The 14610-nt window shown below is 37.8% G+C and overlaps 1 protein-coding gene across 2 annotated transcripts in view; it reads right to left on the minus strand.

Moving 5' to 3' along the window:
* Positions 1-14610, minus strand: part of LOC110160467 (phosphatidylinositol 4,5-bisphosphate 3-kinase catalytic subunit alpha isoform-like) — an 86673-nt gene that overhangs the window by 57931 nt on the left and 14132 nt on the right. Inside the window, exons 1-3 of one of the 2 annotated variants that reach the window (XM_055164417.1) lie at positions 8165-8277; positions 5101-5522; positions 4336-4444 (exon numbers count right to left, since the gene is read on the minus strand). The gene's annotated coding sequence lies outside the window, so the exon portion shown is untranslated. Of the gene's footprint in view, positions 1-4335; positions 4445-5100; positions 5523-8164; positions 8278-14610 lie in introns of those variants that run through there. The other variant, XM_020925112.2, reaches the window with a different exon arrangement.

Here is a 14610-nt window from a genome sequence, read left to right on the forward strand (position 1 = left end):
AAACAGGACCAAACCAAGTCTACATCAAAATTAAAGTACAAATAAGAGTGCACCCTTAAATCAACAAAAAGAATATATACTGCTTTGGCAACTTCATTTATTAGTGATTGACAGGTTGGTGGTTAAATCCGTGAATGATATAATTCTTACTTACACTTTAGCTGCTAGTGCTAATTTCTATTCTCTGGTCCAGCTGTAATGTTTTGAATGTCTTTAGTGGACCGAGGATTTCTTTAGTCCAGCACAGCTCTAGACGTGTTTTTTTCTCTGTGTAATTCCTTAGCTGTGACCAGTCTGTTGTTTTTGGCTATGAGTGTGTGTCCGAAATGTCCCCTCTGGCCACAGGGGGCAGCATGTGTCACTGTGAGGCTGAGTCACAGTGTTTGTGGTGAGTCCTCTGAATGTGAACTCACCCCAAAGGCAGCGCGAGAGAGGGAAACACATGGGGCAATTGTGCAATACTCAACCAAAATATGTGTAAATGGACAATAAGTGGAAAAACTATTACATACTGAAGAAATATGCAAATCTAGGGCTGGGAATCACAGAGTCCTCGCGGCTCAATATGATACTCGATACACAGCTCACAATACGTTTTCACAGTATGTTACTTATTCTTTCTATCTTCATGGAGACCAAAGTTACAGGTCAGATCTGTGGAGACGTGACCCTACTCACAGTCAGAATGTTTGTTTTTCTAGGCATTTTTGAGTTATAAAAGCACCTGTAAGTGAATAAATGCGAGGCTGAGCTGTTTAATGTCACACTGTGGAACATTCCAGGCAGAGCAATGCTGTGTCTATAGAAATAAGCAGGTGATGGACCCCCAATTGAAAAAGTTACTTAGTGCACCTTTATAAACCAAATACATTTTAGCAACAATATTTCTTTGTTAAATCACTACTTGTTCAAAGTTAATATAAATACAACTATTTTATTCATCAACATAGTGTCAAATATGTCAAGTGTATTCCATAAACAAGTTTCCTTACACTAAATAAGCAACAAAATGGTCAAAATTGCTAAAAGATACCCAGAAATACTTGTGGTGATATATAGATACAGTAGCCCACAATTATGATCACTGTATCACCAAATAAATAAATAAAATATCATATAACACTATCATATAACACTGCCATATCATATAACACTATTGCCAGAGCCTAAATGTATTGCTAACAGTAAAGCAGAGGCAACTACACAGAGCAGCAGTCCCTAACAGTCAGGCCGGGGACTGGTAGCGGCCTCTGTGCGGCCATTTGGTACCAGGCTGCACAGAAAGCATAAATACATTCCGTTTTATTTATTAACCGAGTGTGAACAAGGTTTTATTTTGAAAAATGACCAAATTCTCTCCGTTACATCAATCTAAGACTGACTTTTGACTCACTTTTGACTCATGTCAAGATGCCTGTGTCAGTCACGTGATTAACGTTAATATTAAACCCACAAGTTGCAAAATCTGAGTTTTTTATTAATTTATCCGCCACACCTAAAAGGCCGGACTGTGAAAATATCATCTAATATTAAACCGGTCCATGGTGCAAGAAAGGTTGGGGACCGCTGACATAGAACATGATCCTTTGCCATTTAAGAAATGGTTGATATTAAAAGAACACTGTGTAGTATTAAGGTTGTTTTGTTTTTTCTTTAAATGTTCCCTGTTATGGCATTATTAATCAAGCTTTTATTCAAACAAGTGCTTTAGTCTTAAGAAAAACAGGCATTTTTACTGGACTCACATCTCCACAGATTTGACCAATAACAGGCGCCATCACCCACTTGTCGCCATGGAGACAGATAAGTTTAATGTCCTGTAGAACATTCCAGGCAGAGCAATGACTCCTCTGCCTTAAAAGTTACACAGTGGATCTTTAACTAATCAGGAGAACAAGTCTGGTTGAAGTAGCGATACAGTTGGAACACACAAACCTTTGCTGTAAAGTTACAAAAGTATACATTATTTATGAAGAAGAAGAAGTGATCTAAAGAAGTATTTGAAGTGAGCGAAAACAGTGTGATTTAGTTTGAGCCTGAGCTGAAACAATCCACCCATTGAGCGCTGCTGAGCCTGATCAGGATGCAGATACGGCCTTCGGGACAAAAGAGGACGCTTCCTCAAAACACAGGAAGTGGGGAGGGGGAGACTCTGGCCTGCGCACAAACGCACTCTAAAAACAAATAACCACAAATACAGGGAATACAGAGGAACCAAGAGAACACAGAACACTAAACATGGAGCTACCATCAGAGAAGAACATGAGACCAACTACTGCATCTAAATAAGGTTTAAAGGTGCATTGTGTCACTTTTCTGGTAGAGGGTCCATCAAATGCTTTTCTCCATGAACATGTTACTGCTTAGTCTTAGGTTTAATACCATACTGTGAAACATTTCTATCTTCATGAAGACCAAACCAGACCAAGTTACAGGTTAGAACTGTGGAGAGGCAGCCCCGCTCACAGTCAGAATGCCTGTTTTTCTAGGTATTTTTGAGCTATAAAACCAAATGTAATTTTAAAAAAAAACGTAAGGTAGAGCTGTTTAATGTCATTCTGTGGACCATTCCAGAGCAATGACATCTCCATAGAAACAAGGAAGCTGACGAACTCCCAAACAAAAAGTTACACAGTGTACCTTTGATATACACAACTAACAATACAAAGTAGTTTAAAAGATTTAGTGGTTATATTCTAACCCTAATGTTGGATACGCTTCACTGTCTTGGTCCTGGGTTGATACTGCTTTAGTCATGATATAGAGCTGGTTTGGTACTGTTCTAGGCCTGGTTTAGTCCTGGTCGAGCCCAGGTTTAGTTCCGTGTTTAGTCCTCATATAGTCTTGATTTGGTCTTGTCATAGTCCTAGTTCTGGTTTGGTCCAGTGTTCTCACAATACTAAAGTTTAAAACTCAATTTCGATACTAAGGAATAGACTAGATACTCAATATCGATTCCAATACCACAATGATAATTAAAAAAAACTTTACTTAGACAATAGAATGTGAGAATGATCATAGTACTTTCTTTTCTATTCCCATGTGCTCTTATATGTGTGTAATCCCTCAGTGGTCCAGGTAGGTTCCATAATGGTCCGTGGGCATATACTTTTCTATGTGCTCTTATATTTGTTCTGATACAGCTCCAGATCATTCTAAAGACATTCAGGAAAGCTTCATTCCTGTCCTGTCAATGTGACTTTTTTAGTATCATGAGTTTAGTATCATGAGTATTCAAGATACTTTTGACAACCCTAGTTTAGTCCCAGCTGAGTCCTTATGTAGACTTGGTTTGGCCCTTTTCAAATCCTGCTTCAGTCCTGTTCCAGTCCAGATTTAGATCTGGTTTAGTACCAGTTTTGATGTGGAATGTACAAGTATGAATGCAACTAGCAATCTTTAAAATTCCCTGTTAGTTTGAATGAATATTTGCATTTCACAACTTTATCAAAAATCAAGCCACAGACTTAAGGGTCCTATTTTAAGCAAAATTGACTCTTGTGAGCTTTTAGCTATGTTAGAATGTTGTTACCACACCAAAAACATACCTGGAATTGTTGTATGTTTAGTACCGTTCATACATACGCACATCTCCAAAGCCCAAAATGCTCTGTTCCACCTTGTGATGTCATGCAGCTGTAGGTTCAAGTTAACAGCTACATTTTACCTTTTGTTCAGTAGAGATTGGTAATTCCAGATCTGAAATAATCCAAATGATTCTAGTGAAGGAGCCTGGAGTTCTATTACCACATGACATCTCAAGGTGGAACAGTGTTTTCAGTGTGACAGAAGAACTCAGCCTAAATGCAGGATCTGTGTGTTAAACATGTGTGAATGAAACAAATTACAACTCAAGATATGTTTTGATAAGGAAACAACATTATGACCTAGACCAGAAAATAGAGTAATACGAGCCCTTTAAACATTGGGAAAAAATACTCTATCACTTCACTGTTCTGTAACTTCACATTGGGAATTGAACCCCTGATCAATGTCATTACCAAAGACATGAGAACCAACCAGTTCAAAACAGGAAGCATTACTCATCTGTAGTTGTAAACACAATATTAGTTACCAATAAAAACACGTATACTTTGTTATTCATTTCTAAATATAGCTCCATTGTTATGTGTTGTTTTATACCAGTGGTTAAATGCTTTTGTAATCTGTCATAATTACATGTTTGTAGCATAGACAGGGCTTGGCCAGTAGTAGAGAGTTATACAACAATTACGAGTACTATGAGTTTTGATTCGTCTCTGCAGAATCACAAAGGAAAGAAAACATTGCCCAAACAGGATGATAACACGCCTTAGAAGAATCCAGGAGGCATACCTGACAAAGCAGTCGTCCTATTCACACAATGGGACAGCGCCTCCATGCACTTCAATCCATCTTCAGGCTGTGAGTGGGTACAAGTCCATGACCAGTAAAAATAAGATACCTGGAATAATCAGATAACGCAATAATTAGATCTGATTTTTGCTGTGTTTATATGCACAGAAATACAATAATTAAAAACATCTGCTGACAACTGTGATACACGGAAACAAAGTCCATTTCTCAGTTCCCCATCTTTCATAGTTTCTCTTTCATTTATATTACTGACACATTAGTTTGCCCATTTTGCATAATTTCCCTGCACAGATGTAAACAATCACACATACAGATACTCAAAACAGATACAACTGTTTACATGACATTTCAGTAATCTGATAACGCCACAAATCGGATAATGATCAAATTTTTGCTTTGCATAAACACTGGCACTGAAGCATGTTTAAAGATGACAACAACATGACATGAGCACTGAAGATTTATATAAAGGCAGTAAACAAGTTATAAATAATATAACTTGGCAGATGCAGCTTAGAAATACGCCCTTTTAATTACAATTTAATGAATGTGTGTTTTGATTATAAAATTCTTTTACCGCTACTAATACATTGTCATACCCTTGTTGATCCATACAAACACATGAGGCTAAACATGCTAACTGCTAGCCGATCTGTCATCCCTCTTTTGGTTAATCTAAATAAAAAACGCAGCTATAACATTCAATATAAGGTATATTTTTGGGTTAAAATATGTTAGACTAACCTTTGTACTGTCACATGGATGCAGGCAGATCCTTCCCGGTGCAGGTATGGAGGTATATTACCCGCTCTCCTCAGCCTCCTCCCCGGCTAAACGCGGTTAGCTCTCGCCGCTAGCCGAACCACACACCGGGCGAAGCGGGGTGTTCCTAGCCGCGTTGCCCCCCTCAGAGCCCGGCGTGCGGACGGAGCGAGGCCACGGCAGCTGCTGGAGGATCGGTCCCGTGGTCGAGGGGGAGGAAGAGGGTTATTTTCCCGGTGAGTGTGCCCGAGAGAGAGGCATGTTGAGCGGAGGAGCGGGGGATGTTTTGGGGCAGGCTGATGCGACAAATGAAGCAGCCACGCTCCGTCTGGCTCTGGGGCGGCCCTCCCTCTCTCCCTCTCCCGGAGCACACGCCTCATGTACGGCCACACGGAGGAAGGAGACTGCACACAACCATACACACGCATACACATACACACACACGGGGGTTAAGGGCTGCTAATGAGGGATATACACAGCTGTTCATAATAATAATAATTTTAAAAAATCTTTATTTATACAGCACTAAAACAAGCTTTACAAAGTGCTGTACAAGTAGAAAAGAACAATACAAAAAGCATAAAAAATAGCATACAAGAACAGACAGTGATGCAAACAATCCAATTAATTATAATAAATAAATAAAAGAAAACAGAATAAAAAATAAAAAAAATGAAATATTACACATTCTACTACATTTATGCCATACTCCATACAATTGTACAACTCACCTTTATGTAGCAGATAATACTCCCTACAACTGTATGTAACAGATAATACTCCCTACCACTGTACAACAACTCTTCCTTATGTAACAGATAATACTCCCTACAACTGTATGTAACAGATAATACTCCCTACCACTGTACAACAACTCTCCCTTATGTAAAAAATAATACTCCCTACAACCGTACAACTACTCACCCTTATGTAACAAAAAATACTCCCTACAACTGAACAACAACTTACCCTTATATAACAGATAATACTCCCTACAACCGTACAACTACTCACCCTTATATAACAGATAATACTCACTACAACTGTACAACAACTCATCTTTATGTAACAGATAATACTCACTACAACGGTACAACTCACCCTTATATAACAGATAATACTCCCTACAACTGTACAACAACTCATCTTTATGTAACAGATAATACTCACTACAACGGTACAACTCACCCTTATGTAACAGGTAACAGATTTAAACATAACCTGTAATTTGTCTAATTTCTTATACAAGAAATATCCCAGGCGTCCCTATTTTTGAACAATCTGATCCTCGCCGATAATAAAGAAGGGAAGATACAGTCATTGTTTAGCCAAAATACATTAAAAAGAGCTTGAAAATGTCACAATCTCACAAAAATGTGTGTTTTTCATATTAACTTTGCACAAACTCAGTGGACTGAGTAGACTTAATAAACTTTTAGTATCACAGCCATGATTTGGCTTTTGAAACCCATCAAATCCATCTGAAATATATCATATTGAATCGTACTGAATCAAAAGTGCACTGTATCGAAAAGCACATCCTATTGTGGCCTAAGTATGTATCGGATCGTCAACTTCTTAATGATACCAAGCCTTAAGCATAACCATTACAACATTAGTTATCAGTAAGTTTGAAATACAAGTAACAGTATTCAGACAAAGTTGGCTTGTCATATTGAGGGTGACAGTGGAGTAAAATGAGCTGATGAATCTGTCATATTGCAGATGTTAGACCCGGTGTAAAGGTCCACTGTAGGGCTGGGTATCATTGAAGTTGCCGATATGTTACATACCTCAATACATAAGCCACGATACAATACATATCTCGATACAGTGCACTTTTAATTGAATTGAAATTGGTATATTTCAAATTGATTCAATATGGTTCAATAAAAAATAAAGGCTAAATCATGGTTGTGATGCTAAAAGTCTTTGTTAAACCACGTCTTGTGTAATGTTCATATGAAACACACCCAGTTTAATTATCAGGACAGTGAAAATGTCAAATGTGTTGCATAAACGAGTTTCCTTCCTCTAAACAAGCAACAAAACTGTCGCACTGTAACAAAATTATTTAATAAAATATACCAAAAGATACTTTTGGCAATATATCGATACAGCAGCCCACAATATCAATACTATATTATCACATTAAACGATATGATATTTTGATATTTTTGCACACACTAGTCCACTGTGTAACTTTTCTGGTGGAGAGTCCATCACCTGCTTTTATCCATGGAGATGCTGCCTGGAATGTTCCACAGTATGGCATTACATTTAGTTTTCTATCTGGAGACAGCAGGTGACACTACAAGGCAACGTTACATGTCAGATCTGTGGGGAGGCAAGCCCACTCACAGTAAGATTGCAAGTTTTTAGGTAAATGAAACCCCATGTTACTGAGTACTGTAAATGCAAGATGGATACATGTATTGCCATACTGGGACATCCCAGACAAAACAATAACATCTCCATGGAGACAAGCAGGTAGAGGACCCTCCACGAGAAAAGATCCACAGTGTACCTTTAAGGAGACAGTGCAGGATTTTATACATATACATATTTTCCAGTTTGGTCTTTTAGCATATAAGCATTTATGTGGAAACAGAAAAACTGTCCACTCTGCACCGCAAGCTGTTTTAATATTTAATTTAAATAACTTGCAGCTATGGATTTATATGGGGCATTGTAAATTCAACAGCCGTTTTCACAAACTGCATTTTACTCCCATCGGCACATAAGGATCAGCCTGTAAAGTCTCACCTACACACACCAAACTGTACAGTCTTGTACTTAACAATATTCAGATCAAACATACAGAAAGATTTTTGATATCTAATTCCATATCTGATTCAGTTTTAAATCAAAATTTTAGAAGTTTTTAGTCAGATTTAGTTTACATAAATACCTCCTAAGATAACACTACAAAATCTTTTCATGTTTCTGTGTTGAATTTGAATTTTTGTCCGTTTTACACATAAAATGCCTTCTTTTTATATGAAAGCATTACATGGTGAAAATCTTGTAATTAAATTTTTCTTACCTTTATGTGAGCAGAATAAAGACGTTTCAGACTAGTATCTCTAAATTTAAGATTTTTTCCTATTCACCTGCAGTGTTTGGCTTTTGAAGATATGCAAATCGTTATGGTTCCAGGTCATTTCACAATGAGGAAATGTCATTGCCAAAATAAGTTGCAACAGAGAATTACAAGAACAGATGTTAGAGAATGTCAAAAATGTCAAAAAGTAGGTTATAACTCATGATACGTTGGATTCAGATGGGCCTATTGAAACTTCACGACACAATTTAAGAAAAATAAATGTACAATGGGGCTGTGTGGGAAAGTATTCATGGGGTAAATTGTTGCCTACTTGAGCCCTGTTCCAGCAGATTTAAACAAAAACCCGTGATTTGTCTTATTTTTTTATACAAGAAATATCCCAGGTGTCTCTATTTTTTACCAAACTGATCCTTTCCAAGAATAAAGAGGGGGAAATACAGTCATTTGTTTAGCCAAAATACAGAAAAAAGAGCTTGAAAATGGCCAGAACACAAAGAACTCAACTGCTCTGACTGTGTTGTTTCAGGTGATCACAGGTTTTATCGTCAATATGTCATGAATGAACCGAGTGCGTAACTATTTTCCTTCAAGGTGCACTGTGCATCTTTTTTGGAGGGTCCACTACATACTTGTCTCTGTGGAATTGTTGTTGCTTTAAACATATCCATCTAGCATTTATTCACGGGTGTTTCTATTACTCAAAAATACAGTAATTCCTTCTGTGAAGATGGCGGACTCTCCACAGATCTGAACTGTAATGCAGAGTAATGCTGAAACCTGCTTGTCTCCCTCGTGATAAACAGGTTTGATGTATACTGTGGAACATTTAAGACAAAGTAAAGGTGTATGTTTGCATAGGGACAGTGGGGACATGTCACAACCAATATTTGGGGAAGACAAAATAGTTCCTACAAATATTTGCCATTTTATTTTAATAAACAAAAATATACATTTATTCTGATATTTTTCCAAACTCAGTAGTATTAACTGAACACATTTTAGTTCACATTTTGTTTATTAGACGTTCTGAGATGTATTCAATGATATGACGACAGGGTTACACCTGACGCTGTTTCATTAGCTGTAACAGATTGATGTCATTAGTGGAGCCAGGAGCCTAAACTGGGGAAGTGGCAGGACAGGGCCGCACCTGAAGATGTCGACTTGAACAGACGTGAGTGAAGACGCTCCACCAAACTTTGAAAAACTTTTCAAAAGGAACTTACTTGGCTTCATCTTCAGTTAAACTCGTCTTATAATGAGTCGCCGTAGAAAAAGAGCGACTATCAGCACAAGTGCACCTCCCAAACAGAGCCCGACTCGTGCTCTGTGAGACCCCGACTCTACTGACAATATTCTATGGAAAAATGTACGGACATAACCTCACAAATATCTCATCATCAACAAACAAAGAGAAATCTGCTATAAACTTCTACATCGCTGTTTTCTGCTAAACAATCATCTTAGAAGGACAGTGGACACAAACTGAAAAATGAAACCACCTCTCACTTATTTTGGACCTGCCCAGACTCTGTGTGTTTTTGGAATAAAACATATACGCAAGTTCTTATCCCATTTGACCCTTTCTTATAAAGATGTGCTGTTTGTTTTTTGCAGTGTGCATCATACCAAAAGTAAACAATATTATATCATTAATCTGTTAATCAAGTATCAGATGGTTTCATGGTTTCAAACTCAATTTCCATACTAGGAAGAGACTTGGTACTCGATACAGATTCAGATACCACGGTGATAATAAAAACACTCTTTCTTTAGACAACAGAATGTGATTTTCACATCACTGTTATCCACTAAAGAATCATTTAAGAAGGACAATCACTTATTTTGGACCTGCCCAGACTCTGTGTGTTTTTGGGAAGAATTTTTTGGGAAGAATTCATAAAACATATGCGCAACTTCTTGTCTAATTTGACCCTAAAGATGTGCAGCTTGGTTTTTGCAGTGTGCATCATACAAAAAGTAAACAATATTATATAATTCAAATCAAGTAACTTATCAGATGATTTCATGGGGTCCCCAACAAAGCTGAGACCAAACCTACGCCCTTGAGACAAAGCAAAACATTTCCATGGAGACAAGCAGGTGGCAGACCCTCCACTAGAAAAGTGTATGTGCTCTTTTCACTATTTTATTACTATCAAGCCTGAACTGACGGTGGCCCAGTTTTTGATTTTGAAACTCTGGTCACCCTATAGGCGTCTTGGCCTGTCGTCATGAAGTAAAAACTGGCACAAAGACCAGAGTCTTGTGTGTCATGTGTATCCTGGAGAGTGTGATTGATTCATGTGGTCAGTCATCACGGCTCTTCTCAGGCACGCTCGGTTTGTCAGGCTGGTCCAGAGAATTACATCATTTTACTTACACAATGCAGATTTGGATATCTCATAGCCAGCTTTTCCGTTGACCTCAAAGGGACAAAATGTTTAATATGTGTCACCGAGAGGGTCATCGAAGCTTCTATTTCAGGACTATAACGTTACCACCACCACCTCCTCCTCCTCCTTCTCCTCCTCAGCCTCTCCATCTCCTCCTTTACCAAAACACACCAACAGGTGCTTCACTCATCACAAGTGGAGGAACAGAACAAAATAAAAGTAGTAAAGTTACTATGCTGCAAAAAATTAAATCTAGTCGAGTTAAGCTGACTTGAAGTAAGAAAGTTTTAACATGATTTGAGTCTATTTCACTTGACAAGTAAAATGATCTGCCAGTGGAACAAGACTTTTTGTACTTAAAATCTGAAAATACATCTTGTTACACTTAAAATAAGAAAAATATAAACATTTTCCAATGACAATAAACAAAATCGAATGTTGCTTGAATTAATGTTGCATGAAAACATATTTATTCCATTGGTAGATCATTTTACTTGAGTTGAATCTACTCAAATAAAGTCAAATGTTCTTAATTTAAGTCATTTTAACTTACCTAGATATTGTTTTGCTTAAGTGGATTTTTTTACTTTTACTTCATGATATGTGGGAGCAGTATCTGTACTTTACTCCACTACAATTTTTTTTACAGAACTGAAAAGTTAAAGTACTTTTTCTTATAGTTTGAGACCTGCTGAAAAGACTGAGGGGTTATTTTTAATATATTTATAATCTGAGCAAACAAAAATATAACAAATAAAATCAAAACAGCTAGAATAAAAAGTTTGATTCAGTTGTTTCTGTTGAACAAAATTCACCACAAATCTTTACCAAAAATCATTGAGTTTGAAACCTTTTTAAGATCTCAAAATCTGCATGAAATACTTTTACTTTTAACCCTTTAAATACAGTACTTTGATACTTTTACTTAAGTCATACTCAGTGTTGGGGGGAGTAACGGATTACATGTACCGGCATTATGTAATCAGAGTACAAATTATGAGTAGATGTATTCAGTTACAGTTACTGTTTCAGTGAGTGGTAATTGGATTACAGTTACTTTGTTGAGATAAATGGATTACAGGGTGGTATTTTCCAGTTTTCACATTTTGGGCTAAACCAGGACTAAAACCGGGACTAAAACCAGGACTAAACCAGGACTAAAACCAAGACTAAAATCAGGTCTAAACTAGAACTAAACCAGGTCTAAAACCAGGACAAAACCAGGACTCAGACACATCTAAACTAGGACTAAACCAGATCTAAAGGCAGGACTAAACCAGGACTAAACCAGGTCTAAACCAGGTCTAAACAACATGACATTAACAGTAGGTGGACATAATTTAAGGCAGCAGTGATCTCATATAAAAATAATTTCTCTATCAATAATATTTTTTATCTGCTTAAGGAAAGACTGAGCTTTATATTGTCTTTTAGCAGACAAAACAATATATCTCATGTTAAAATATCCTAGGTTTTGCTTCTCTACAGCAAACAAATGTCTGTTCATGGAAACTTGGGCTCAGACAATTTGAAGAGAACAAACAAGAATTTTCAGGATGTGTTTGCTACATTCATGTAGTTTAAAAAAGAATGACAATATCAAGTAATCCAAAGTATTCAGATTACGTTACTCACTTTAAGTAAATTAATGGATTACGTTACAAACTACATTTTGGTGTATGTAATCTGTAATCTGTAGGGGAATACATTTCAAAAGTCTCCTTCCCAACACTGGTCATACTTTGGTTTTACTTGAGTATTTTTTGCTTTTACTTCAGTGACAAAACTTTTACTGTACTTCTACTTCAATAACAAAACTGAGTCCTTCTTCCACCCCTCCTCCTCATCACTAAACCTCTTCCAGCAAGCTCCAAGCACTGTAACAAAATCCATCTTTTATTCAGTAATGTGTGGTGTATGTATGCAGTTTTATGCTTTGTAATATACGAGCGCCAACTCTAAATATTTAATAGCGATTACTTCACATCCACATTCATTGAACTCACTGCATCACAGTCAAGGCTATGAGAGTCCACAGGGCGATTATATAATCCATTATGGATAGAGTTTCTCATAAATGTGTTTATAAAGTTGTCATCCAGGTCGTCTGCTGTCATCAGGTTCAAATGGCAAACAGACAATCAGATCCAGTTAATGTTCTCGTGTGGTTGGATAAATGTGACGCCAGGGACATAATTAAGACCAGGCTGGGACTTGGACTAATTGGCTCATTATTGAAGGTCTGCTGTGTAACTTTTCTGGAGTGGGGTCCATCAACCTTTTGTATCCTTAGATATGTTCAGTGTCACCAGAAAAGTTATTGACATTCTGACAGAAATGTTCTAAAATGTGTCTTTAAATTTGACAAGGAAATATGAAATGAATGTATTACAGAAAGAAGTGCAGAAACGTCACTTTGTATTAGGCTCTTTGGAAATGTACATAGGCAAAGTCCTAACGTCCCAATCTCCATGTATCCATGTGTTCAATTTGTTATTTTTAATCAGCTTTTTGTAGAATTTTCATTATAAACCATATTGGTGTGAGAATTTAGCTTTGTAATTTGATACTCTGTTCACCATCATCAGTTAGAGCCCAGAGCATTTTTTAAAGCTGCACGATGAAACTTTTCGGGTGGAGGGTCTGACACCTTCTTGTCTCCACTGAGATGCTACTGCCTTGCCAGGTTACGCTGTCAGTCCAAGTTACAGGTCAGATCTGTGGAGAGGCTCCCCTGCTCACAGTAAGAATGTTTTTCAAAGTATTACCGTGTGTAAAATCCCTCAGCCGTCCAGGTAGAATCCATGGCAAAAGAAGAAATTAAATTTGTCAACTGGACTAAAGTTTTATGTGGTTGAATACATTTCACAGCTCATTTCAAGCTGCTTCTTCAGTTCTGGTCAAAGTTCTGGAGTAGTTTCAGTGTAGTTAGCTTCTCCCTTCAGGCAGATATAAGGAATTATCCACCAGCGTCTGACCAGAACCGAAGAAGCAGCCTGAATGAGCTGCAAAATGTATTCAACCACATCAAAATTTAGTCCAGTTGACAAATTGAATTTTTCCTTTTGCCATGGTAAACAACAACAACAACAACAACAACAGACATCTGTAACTGAATACATCCAAAATAGATCAGTTCAAAGCCATATTGTGGAACATTCCAGATAAAGAAATATTATCTCCATGGAGACAAAAAGGTGACGTATTCTCTTACCATAAAATGTGTGGGGGTCTAAAGTAAACTGCATGTTTCCATGGAAATAGAAATTTAAAACCACACTTTGGAACATTCTCCAAAGGGACAGATGTGTTTATGTCATATTCTGTGGTATATTAAGCTATACCCAAACGAACAACATTTCCATGGAAACAACCAGGAGGTCAAATAAAATTCAGGTTTGTGGAGATGCAAGCCTGCTCAGTAAGGACACGAGTTTTTCTACATTTTTGAGCGCAATAAACACACTCACACACGATGAAAAAAATATGCTTATATTTAAGTGTGTGTGGCCAAAAAGTTACATACTAGGGCTTTAACTACGTTCTCATTAAAACTAGAACGTATGTGTCTAAATGCAATAGGGCCCCACCTCTTGTTAATTATCCTAATAGCTCCATGAATCACATCTGACACTGCCTCTTCACTCAGTGGCCACTTATTGCCACTAATTGTCGCTGCTCGCATCTTTTCAGCGCGCTCCTCGGTTTACCAGAGCCCCAGTCCCCCCCAGTCCCCCCGGTGCCGCCTGCTACCGGCTGCCCAAACATGCGCGTGGCCAGCGGGTGACACGCGGGCCGGACTTGGGCAATCCGCGGGCGCGATCGAGGTGCAACATATTTATTCCATGTGTCATGATTGCCACCCATGCAATGCTGTGACTTTAGAAACGGACCGTACCAACGCGGCAAGAGGGGGGGCGTGCGTAAAACCAGCGTAATTACTGGATTACACGCGCAAAAACGCAGCCAAGAAACGTTACGGTGATAGTTTGGTGTATAGAATGTATATTTCGTGAGAATTAGCGAAGG

This window comes from Boleophthalmus pectinirostris, unplaced genomic scaffold (genome assembly GCF_026225935.1).
Source record: "Boleophthalmus pectinirostris isolate CB_2022bp ecotype Guang Dong unplaced genomic scaffold, ASM2622593v1 HiC_scaffold_7, whole genome shotgun sequence".
NCBI lineage: Eukaryota > Metazoa > Chordata > Actinopteri > Gobiiformes > Gobiidae > Boleophthalmus > Boleophthalmus pectinirostris.